The sequence below is a fragment of the Heptranchias perlo genome, chromosome 20, assembly GCF_035084215.1.
Source record: "Heptranchias perlo isolate sHepPer1 chromosome 20, sHepPer1.hap1, whole genome shotgun sequence".
In the NCBI taxonomy this organism is placed as follows: domain Eukaryota; kingdom Metazoa; phylum Chordata; class Chondrichthyes; order Hexanchiformes; family Hexanchidae; genus Heptranchias; species Heptranchias perlo.
The window spans coordinates 48563235-48572964 of NC_090344.1; the positions used below are offsets into that span (position 1 = coordinate 48563235).

Sequence of the window (9730 nt, forward strand, 5' to 3'; positions counted from 1 at the left end):
AACAAGAACTGCGGACAGTTCCACGGAGGCCCATCACGGGATGGGCGATAAATGTGGCCTTGCCAGCATCGCCCACATCCCGAAAACAAATAGAAAGAAAAAGTTAATCACCACAGCAATATCTGCTTTTGTCAGGAGCCTGTTCCACATCTGCACTATTCTGCGGGAAAAGCTCTTCCAATTTTTAATCTGGCTTGAAGGTTGCAGGGAATTTAACGGTGGCACGTTTTCAAAATGCATCTTGCTTTACAGAGGAAAAGAAACTCTGGGCAGAACGCGATCTGTTGGGCAGCAAGGTCTGAAGTTCCTCACCCCAGTCCGCCGCTCTGTACGGATTGAGCATGTGTCTGCTTCATACCCTGAGATGTTGAGAGAGCATGACTGCTGTGTAACCTCACTGAATGAACTTTTAGCTGTGGAGGAGGCTGGAACATTTGTTTATAGTGAAAATCAGGCTCTGCTGGGAGAATGACAGATATATGACTCTCTAAAGCAATTATATATGTGCTTCAGAACCTTACAGCATTCTTTTATAAATAAGCTTGTTATAACCAATATGCAACGTATTAAGAATTGATATAATAAATGACTGAATATAGTCATTTTGTTTTAATTGAGAATTAGCCCTTAGCCATATCCTTGGACGTGCCTGCATGTATCTCCTTGGGAGGCCACATTCTGTTTTCACAAACACTAACATTCCAGTAATGCAAGTTCTCACATGTTGGGAGGACCTTTACTGCTGTAGTATTACCCCTGAACTTCAAAAGGAAACATTAAAAACACTTATTCTCTCCCCCTGCTGTCCCTTGTTGCATTTATATTTTGTTATTTTCCTGCCCAACCTTCATCATTATAACCTCTTCTAAGAATGTTTCAATTCACCTGTTCCATTCAGCCTCTGATCTGTGATGGAGGAAGGACTGTTGCAGTTTGATCTTTCTCCGAACCCTTGCACTCGCATTCGAACCGCTGGTTAACAGTTTGCAAACCCAAGGCCTTCACCGTTCATTCAAAGGAGAAAAATAACACATTGGCCAATACAAACAGACTAAAACGACAGGGCAAGTTTGTTCAGAGGTGAAATAATATACAATAGTGCAACAACACAGCTCAGCACTTGAAAACAAAACAAAATTAGAATCAGTGATGGAGGTTCATGTTTACTTCAGAACTGAATTTCTTTCTTTGATAAGCAACTGGATCTTTGGGTGTCTCTCTTGTAAACCTGTAAGATGAGATGCACCATAGAGACGACACAAATTCTGGTTCAACCACACAGTTCAGATGCTTTTTGGGAGACTGGGAATTCGGAGCCAGCCCTGTGATTTCATGCCATGAAACTTCTTTCATGTTAATAATTCCCCCGGGTGAAAATAGCTGGTGGTTTGTTGTTTCCTCTCCCTGGGTTTCACGCCTTAGAATGGATTTTCCTGGTAGCTCTGAAATCTGCGGGCCGTCTGCATCGCTGTCCATGCACCTTCTCAGCCTTGTGCCCCCCCGGCCATCCGGGAGAACAAAGGGACTTTGTCCATTCGAGGGCAGTCCCACTCAGCGGGACAACGGAGGATGGTGTGGCGCAGACAGGCGGAGAAGGATGAGGAGGGACAGTTCACTGCGGTCACGGTCACAGAGGATGTCACTTGTGACTTTGATAAGGGCTGTTTCAGTGCTGTGGCAGAGACGGAAACCCGATTGGAGGGATTCAAACATGGAGTTGCGGGAAAGATGGGAATGGATTTGGGAGGCGACAACACGTTCAAGGACTTTGGAGATGGGACGGTAGGATGCCAGGACAGAGGGGTTTGCAAGGATTTAAAAGGGGCTGCCATTGGTGCGACATGAGGTGACCACAGTGTAAGCAGCAGCTTGAGACCCTGTTCTGATGAAGGGTCTGTATCTAAACATCATCATAGAATCATAAATTCTTGTCTAAGCTCTGGTGAAGCTCACAGATACCAAATTGATAATATAATGAGGTACAGCACCCAAAGCTCCACTTGCCAGAGCAGCCAACAGCACACAATTGGCTACCATGAATGACACAAGCTGCAGACAGTATCACTGGTTGCTCTGCTTGCTGAAGAACAGCACCTCCCTGCTCTCACTGGACCACAAACATTCTGCTGTGTTCTGCACTGCTCACTGTCGGATAATCTGACACTACCTGTTATGCGAAAAAAAACACAGACCTGTCTGCACTTGTCCTTCAATGGAATTGGCAATTTTTGCCCTCAAAGTCGATTACACTTTTGAAAAGTGGACTGAAATAAAGTATTTGAATGACTGTAGGTTGGAGCACACTGCGAGACTCGGGAACCTTCTTATACGTTCCACGGTGCACTGGAAAAGCTCACCTCAGGGTTAACACATTTCCTTGATCTAAGATCCCTGGAAAGTGCCAAGTCTCTCACTCAGAAACAACCAAGCTCAGTGTTTAATTGACAAGATACCATTAAATCTCACGCCGTTACAACTCCACCTACAAAAGGAAATAACCAGGTCTGAGAATCGCAACCTAACTCGAGAAGCTATAATGTGTCAAACTTGCACTGATCCTTCTTTGCACGGGTTTTATTTAAATCAAACTACAGCAGGTAATTGTTCATTAATTTAGATGGGGGTTAAATTCAACGTTATTCTCCACAAATGCGTTGCTGGTGGCTCTTTAGTCTCCTTGCTTTCCGACCAGTGAACAGAACCAACCCCACGGTAAAGTTACCTCCATGAGTGACGTGAAAGCAAAGTGTAGCAACACACAACCAATTGGCTGTATCATTAAAGGGGAGGGGTATTGGATCATTGGACCAGGAGGAGGCCATTCAGCCCCTCAAGCCTGTTCCACCATTCAATTAGATCATGGCTGATCTCTTAACTCCATCTACCCGTCTTGGTGCCGTAAACTGGTAAATTTTTATTTTGGAGTTGTATTTGTTTGTAATTCCCCAGTGAACACTGTGGGTGATACTCCCAGTAATCATGTAATCAAACCGGATCAGGTAATCTTTCCAATAAAAGACTAAAACTTTTTTTTTAAAAAGGAACTACTATGTAGAACTGGAAAAGGCTGAAATTAATAGACACCCAATTAAAATGATAACCTTTTTATTTATGTAAATTAGCAATTCCCATCCTCCCCTTCCCTCCTGGCCTAATGCAAACATTACACTTCCTTGTTCTAAATAATTGTGTCTGTAGTACAGTGTCACACTAAGAACTGTGAAATGAATACAGGAAGTCCAAAACACAGCATTCAGTGGCTCATTATCAATAACTGGAAATAGAAGCAGGAAATGCAAAAAAAATGCAGAGGTATTTTGTATAAAAATTTGTTAGCATTCGACAAAAACGGTGCAGTGGTTATTTAATATGCAGATAATTATTTTTATAGTTACACCCTCTGGTGACCCATTCAACTAAAGATTGTCTGCAGCACAATATTTGACTGTTATTTTTGTTTCAGCCACAAGGTGGAGGCAGTGATCCAATTCACAAACAGCGATCCTCTTGAGTTCTCTGTCAACTTTTACAGTTCTGTTCTGTGAAAAGACAAAACTGACTTAATAACAGCCCGCCAGTGTGATAAATAGCGTGATGTATTATACTGCATATTTTAAATGGGATGGGGGGAGAAATCAGAGGGATAGCCTTAAAGACCCATTTCCAAATAAAGAAACAAAGAACTGCATTTATATAGCGCCTTTCACGATCTCAGGGCTTCACAAAGTGCTTTACAGCCAATGAAGTACTTTTGAAGTGTAGTCACTGTTGTAATGTAGGAAAGGCAGCAGCCAATTTGCGCACAGCAAGATCCCACAAACAGCAATGTGATAATGAGCAGATAATCTGTTTTAGTGAGGTTGGTTGAGGGATAAATATTGGCCCGGACACATACAATCATAGAATGGTCACAGCACAGAAGGAGTCCATTCTGCCCATCGAGCCTGTGCCCAACAGGGAATGTGGCAAATTGGATCCAAAATTGGCTCAGTGGCAGGAAGCAAAGGGTAATGGTCGACGGGTGTTTTTGCAACTGGAAGGCTGTTTCCAGTGGGGCGCCGCAGGGCTCAGTACCAGGTCCCTTGCTTTTTGCGGTATACATTAACGATTTGGATTTAAGTGTAGGGGGCATGATTAAAAAATTTGCAGATGACACAAAGATTGGCCGTGTGGTTGATAGTGAGGAGGAAAGCTGTAGACTGCAGGAAGATATCATTGGACTGGTCAGGTGGGCAGAAAAGTGGCAAATGGAATTCAATCCGGAGAAGTGTGAGGTAATGCATTTGGGGAGAGCAAACAAGGCAAGGGAGTACACAATAAATGGGAGGATACTGAGAGATGTGGAGGAAGTGAGGGATCTTGGAGTGCATGTCCACAGATTCCTGAAGGTAGCAGGACAGGTAAATAAGGTGGTTAAGAAGGCATACGGGATACTTTCCTTTATTAGCCAAGGTATAGAATATAAAAGCGGGGATGTTATGCTGGAATTGTACAAAACATTAGTTAGGCCACAGCTTGAGTACTGTGTACAGTTCTGGTCACCACATTACAGGAAGGATGCAATTGCACTCGAGAGGGTGCAGAGGAGATTTACGAGGATGTTGCCAGGACTGGAGAATTTTAGCTATGATGACAGATTGGATGGGCTGGGGTTGTTTTCCTTCGAACAGAGGAGGCTGAGGGGTGATTTGATTGAGGTGTACAAAATTATGAGGGGCCCAGATAGAGTGGATAGGAAGGACCTATTTCCCTTAGTGGAGGGGTCAATAGCCAAGGGGCATAGATTTAAAGTAATTGGCAGAAGGATTAGAGCGGAAATGAGGAAAATTTCTTTCACCCAGAGGGTGGTGGGGGTCTGGAACTCACTGCCTGAAAGGGTGGGAGAGGCAGAAACCCTCAACTCATTTAAAAAGTACCTGGATGTGCACCTGAAGAGCTGTAACCTGCAGGGCTACGGACCAAGTGCTGGAAAGTGGGATTAGGCTGGGTGGTTCGTTTTTCAGCCGGCGCGGACACGATGGGCCAAATGGCCTCCTTCTGTGCCGTAAATTTTCTGTGATTCCATTCTAACACCGGGGAAAATTGCCCTACACTTCTTTGAAATAGTGTCATGGGATCATTTATGTCAACCTGAGAGCAAAAAGCGACGCAGTAATCATTTATAAAGGAATTTTCAGAACGCATGGGTGCAGATCCGCTGTTTAATGCAGTTTGCAGTGCAGTGAAGTTATTGCTCCATTCCTTGCAGGGAGCGATTCAAAATCTGCTGCATCCTCTCACCCTCCTTTGATTGACAGCCAGGTCTGGGGAGTGATTGACATCTGAATAGACCAATGACAGCTCGCGCTCCGGTTGGGTCGCGGAACCGGCTGAGGCCAATCAGAAGCGGAGGGGGGCGGGGATTATTTAACCGGTTTCCCTTGACAACCGGGCCTGGCCCGGGGGGTGATGGAGGAGCCTCAGCCGGAGTCTTGCGGTCCGGCTCAGGCGGACAGGACAAGGACAGGGCGGGCCTGGGGGATCAGGCCGAGGGACAAAGAGCCGCTTTGCGGCCTCCGGGTTTGGAGCAGGGCCGCCCCGCACTGGGAGTGAAACTGATGCCGCAACATCAGCAGCTGCTCCCGGGCCGAGCCTCGCCGCCTCTTTAATGAGAGGCTTTTCTTTCCACGGACACAATGCTGGGCCAGGCTGGAGTGGTTTTGTGCTGGGACAAGGTGGGCTCTGCGGCGCTTTCATGTTTCTCCCCCCAATTCAAAGTGTAAGAAGGAGTAGGTGAGGTGAATAACAGGGATGGATTTAGTGGGAAGCTGGATAATCACATGAGGGAGAAAATGGTAAACAATTTTACAACACCAAGTTATAGTCCAGCAATTTTATTTTAAATTCACAAGCTTTCGGAGGCTTCCTCCTTCCTCAGGTGAACGATGTGAAATCCTCGAAATGAAATCGCATTTATAATTCACAGAACAATGCTCGGTGAGTACAGACAGTCTTTTCAACTACCCGTTGCCAAGGCAATCAGTGTGCAGACAGACAGGTGTTACCTGCAAGGTCTCCGAATATACAAATCACCAAAAAAAAACAACAAACAAAAAAAACAGAGAGGTAGAAACATAGAAAAGACAGCAACTGACCCGTTATATTAAAAACAGATAACATTTGTTCGCTGGTGGGGTAACGTGTAGCGTGACATGAACCCAAGATCCCGGTTGAGGCCGTCCTCATGGGTGCGGAACTTGGCTATCAATTTGGTGTTGTAAAATTGTTTACAATTGTCAACCCCAGTCCATCACCGGCATCTCCACATCATGAGGGAGAAAGGAATAGAAGGAGATGCTGATGAGGGTGGGTGAAGAGAGTGGGAGGAGCATAAATATCTGGACAGACCAGTTGGGCCGAATGACCTGTTCCTGTGCTGTCGATTCTCTGTAATGTGTAAAGGTGCACAATCTGCAGGTATTGCCTTTTGTTTTTACTTTGTGATATTCCAAGTTCCTGTGGGAAGAATGTCATTGCTTGTCCATTGATTTCCTTTTCCAATCCCCCATTAACAGCTCAGTCCTCCTCGTAGGTCCCCTGGGCAAGGTGGGGAATCAATGAGAATGGGTTTTGAGTGATAGAGCGAGTCATTCTGGCTCTTTTAAGGCAGATGTGTATTTTGTGTTTTTTTTAAAATTTCACTGGACGTGGCAAAGCTTCATTTCTTGCCCATCCCTAGTTGCCCTGAGAAGGTGATGGTGGATCTTCTGCTTGAACAAATGCAATCCTTGTGATGATAGTGTTAGTTTGGAAATTGAAGGTCAGTGAAGGAACAGTGATCGATGGCCCCATCAGGACGGAGTGTGACTCGGAGATGGTGTTGTTCCCGTGATAATGCTGCTCATGTCCTTCTTGGCAGTGTGCCGAGGTAAGCTCGGCAAGTTGCTGCAGTGTATCCTGTCAATGGTACATACTTGCAGTCATGGTGTGCCCGTGGGGGAAGGGGCTGGATATTGAGTCCAATATCCGATCAAATTGTTCTGTATTGTGTCGAACCTATTGAGTGTTGTTGGGCTGGCGGTGACTCTTCCATCACACACCTGATAAGCTTTGCAGATAGTGGAGAGGCTTTGAGGAGTCAGGAGGTGAGTCATTAATGAAAAAGTCACTTGTGATTGATGTCACAAACTTCAATGCTGAAAATGGAATTGCTAATAACTTGGTGAGTGGAAAGGTGTAGTTTTGCAGGGAATTCATGGTAGCAATTATTTACAAAATATTTTTGTAAATGTTGTCATTCCTTTGGTTCTGTCGTTAATATAACGCTTCATGGAGATGATTCTTGTCTCAACTTTTTGTCCCTACCTAACAGCACTGTGGGAGAACCTTCGCCACACGGACTGCAGCGGTTCAAGAAGGCAGCTCACCACCACCTTCTCAAGGGCAATTAGGGATGGGCAATAAATGCTGGCCTTGCCAGTGACGCCCACATCCCATGAACAAATAAAAAAAACTTTTTGTTTTCAACATTGCTTCATAGGTAGGTGGGATTGTGTTCGAGAGGGTATTTCAGTAGTTGAATTATTTGTCAAATGTTGACATAAGTGATGTTGTTTTAATTCTTAGGAGGATGAGCGATGCATCAGAGAGCAATGCAGAATCCTTGCAGGCGAGATGGTGGGACAGAGTGTCACCTCTTCCACTGAGAGTCAGGGACATCTTAAATTTGATCTCATTAGCTGTGAAACACACAGAGAAGGCTTCTCATCCAATGACTATTCCTGTGGAGTTGTGTGCCACAGAGTAGTGGCAGCCTTCCTCAACAAAGACAATGAACTGTGGCTGTTGACTAACAATCAGGGCTATCCTCATTTCCCTGTGACTGTTTGTGGCTCTTCCTCAGCATCGAAGTGACCATCTGTAGACTGACCAAGGAGTGCTTGAGGGATTCACAGGTCAAGGTGAAAATGCATAGCATTTTGGGATTGCAGCACTGTGGAGCAAACCTTGGGAAGACAGATGGTGTTTGTTTCAATGTGTTAGTCACTGTCGCCCAGATGGAAACCAAATACAGCCAGATCCCTCCAGATGTTAACAGCAAGAAGTATGGTTGGCACAAAGTAGATAATGATGATTTGAATATTCAATTGTTAGAGAGGTTGTCATTTCCTTCTGTTGTGCCATTTTTGAATTAAAGTGTCGTGGGAGATGATGGAATAAAGACAGGTTTAATTTTGTTGAGCTGTTAGTCCATTAAATGATCTTCAGGGTACGGGGGTTCTAGTCCTTCCAGCCCACTTATCAGAAATATTGTTAGTGTATTGCCATTATCCTCTTGACCACAAGATGGACACAAAAATGCACAGAACGGTGGCTCCGTCAGTTGGAGGTGCATCAATTTCACCGAAGATTTTCTCTCCCGATCAGTGTCCGTTGATCTGTAAAGTGCTGCAGAACATCTTTCTAAATCTATCTGAATGCACTTTGTTTTATTATTTTACAGTAAATACCAACCTGTGAATTGTCACTTATTGGGATTGGCAATGACTTATTAACGGAGCAGGCTCGAAGGGCCGATTGGCCTGCTCCTGCTCCTATTTCTTATTTCTTATTAAGTTATAAACTGTGACGCGTTTGGCTGGGCATTGTTTTAAAAATAAACACAACTCCATACATTTTTATTTTGGTTGGCAGCCACCTTGTTTCATTCTTGCTGATCATAAAGGTCACTTCTAATATTTCCAGTATTTACAGCCCTGTTGCTCCAGTCCCATTTTGTTAAAAATAATACCCAAGAAAGAAACATCCCACCCTATTTTAGTGGAAGAAAGAATGTTCAGCACAGAAGGAGTTCATCCATCCCAATGTGCCTGTGCCGGGGAAAGCTCTTCAGCTGGAGATGTCTACTTTAATCCCATTCCTCGGCCATTTCTCCATATTCTTCCTTTTCAAACACTCACCTAATCGCTTTCAAATGATGTTATAGTCTCTGCTTCAATCACCACTGTGATACAGGAATCTACCTTCCAATAACTCTTTGTGTGAAAAAATGTCTCCTAAATTCCCACTTTGTTCATCTGCTGAGTCGACACTCCCTTGTATTTGATTCACTAACCAATGATAACCTTTTTCTACTAGCAATAACAACTTGTATTTATAAAGCACTTTTACAGTAGATGCCTCACCGAGATGTAAGGAACAAAATGGCCACTGAGCCACGGGTGGAGATATTCGGGGCAATGACCAAAAGCTCGGTCAAAGTGCTGGGTTTTAGGGATGGTCTGAAAGGATGATCGGTGCTGGGTCCCTTGCTGTTTGTGGTCTACATTAATGACTTGGATATGAATGTAAAAGGTATGATCAGTAAGTTCGCTGATGATACAAAAATTGGTAGGGTGGTAAATAGCGAGGAGGATAGCCTCAGTCTGCAGGATGATATAGATGGGTTGGTCAGATGGGCGGAACAGTGGCAAATGGAATTTAACCCGGAAAAGTGCGAGGTGATGCACTTTGGAGGGACTAACAAGGCAAGGGAATACACAATGAATGGGAGGACCCTAGGCAAGACAGAGGGTCAGAGGGATCTTGGTGTGCAAGTTCACAGATCCCTGAAGGCGGCGGAACAGGTAGATAAGGTGGTAAAGAAGGCATATGGGATACTTGCCTTTATTAGCCGAGGCATAGAATATAAGAGCAAGGAGGTTATGATGGAGCTGTATAAAACACTGGTTAGGCCACAGCTGGAGTACCG

At 44.5% G+C, this 9730-nt stretch overlaps 1 pseudogene; it reads left to right on the forward strand.

Moving 5' to 3' along the window:
• The first annotated feature begins 5395 nt into the window (after window positions 1-5395).
• Window positions 5396-8660, forward strand: LOC137335822 (8-oxo-dGDP phosphatase NUDT18-like; annotated as a pseudogene).
• The last annotated feature ends 1070 nt before the right edge of the window (window positions 8661-9730 follow it).